At 33.3% G+C, this 1,501-nt stretch overlaps 1 protein-coding gene across 1 annotated transcript in view; it reads left to right on the top strand.

The window, feature by feature from the left end:
* Positions 1-1,241, top strand: part of LOC137617155 (E3 ubiquitin-protein ligase TRIM33-like) — a 13,528-nt gene extending 12,287 nt beyond the window's left edge. The window contains exon 6 of the mRNA XM_068347010.1: positions 1-1,241. This exon is cut by the window's left edge and continues 637 nt beyond it. The gene's annotated coding sequence lies outside the window, so the exon portion shown is untranslated.
* The last annotated feature ends 260 nt before the right edge of the window (positions 1,242-1,501 follow it).

Here is a 1,501-nt window from a genome sequence, read left to right as displayed (position 1 = left end):
GATCATTGTTAGTTTAACTTTACAGTCATGGGTCTTTAGGACCACAATCTATGTCGAGAACAGTGTAAGCTTATCTTTATTCTCACTGAGCCTGTATAGATGGCCAACCAGATATATGCACAAAATCCAGGTGCCAAAACCCCACTTAAAAAAAAAAGAGGAGTCATGTGTAGAAGGTTCCTACAAGAAAGAATTACTTTTAATGAAAACATAAAATATTACGTGACTAAGACATTGTACGAATTTACAAATATATGAAAACTCCTCAAGTACATATCGTAAAAAAAATAAGAAATTAAAACGAGATGGAAAGATAAATTTCGTAAGCAAAAACTGGGTTCTAGATGCACATTATAGTGAAAAAATCCAACCTTCTGCTGTTTCAGGTTTTACCAGCATAGAATGACTAGATTATATCTTACTAATAATGATCATCTAAGTTTTTAAAATAGACAATTCATGGCCCTCTGTATTTATGTAAAGTTTTCAATCTTCTGATGTTATTTATTTCCTATCAAGATTTTTGTAATATAACTTTGTAAATTGGATTATATTTATTGTGAAGCATTGCGTATGTGACTCGGCTGTATTATATATACGCGCCAGACACTTATAAATCATGTAAAATACGCTCATTGTATATTTATGAAGAAAAAGGATAGACAATTATTTACGAGATTGTCCTGAAAGTAACTATATTGGATTATATTTATGATTCAGGATTATATGGCCAGGCACTGGAGCCTGTGAAGCCATTTGCCGTCAGGTGGAATTAGGAGACAACCCCACAATTGCATAATAAAGGAAATGTTAAAAGAGGCTGAACAAAGAGATCGAATTGGGTACAGAGGTGTAATGGAATGGTAAAAAGTTATTGCAGCCTGGCGGGGGTGGGGGTGGGGGAAGGGTGGTACATAAATGGACGCTGCAAAGATCCTAAACCCCTACGGAAGTCCCGAAATGGGAAAATCTCAGCAACGTTTAATAGAAAATACTTGAAACATTATGAGAAAAATATATCCTTTGTATCTAAAAACGTGATTATTTAGGTTACGATCATTGTTCTTATAACACGGCAAATCTCATGTGCATATAATATTTCATCAATGATTTAATCATCTGTATATAATTTTGCACATTTCAAAGGAGTGTGATGCTAGTACTGCTTTTAAACATATACTTTTAATGTGAGATCATAATTCTATGTATAATACGATAATTGATAATAAATTTACTTGCAAGTAGCATTTTGATTAATTCCTGAGGCGACGAATAATAGATCTAACACGAAATAAGAATGTATTAGTGGATGAATGATAAAAGAAATTACACCAGAGAAGGATATTCCACTACGGTAGTAAATGAATTTAAGTAAAGGAATATTAGAGACAAAGTATAATGACCATGCAAACTACGACAACGGAATATACCTTCAATTCTCATTTCCATTTCTTACCCCATTTTTTATCCCTACACCTTCCTGCATCTAAGCGCTCCTTTC

Source organism: Palaemon carinicauda, chromosome 23 (assembly GCF_036898095.1).
Source record: "Palaemon carinicauda isolate YSFRI2023 chromosome 23, ASM3689809v2, whole genome shotgun sequence".
NCBI classification, from domain to species: domain Eukaryota; kingdom Metazoa; phylum Arthropoda; class Malacostraca; order Decapoda; family Palaemonidae; genus Palaemon; species Palaemon carinicauda.
This window is presented reverse-complemented; position numbering and strand designations above follow the sequence as displayed.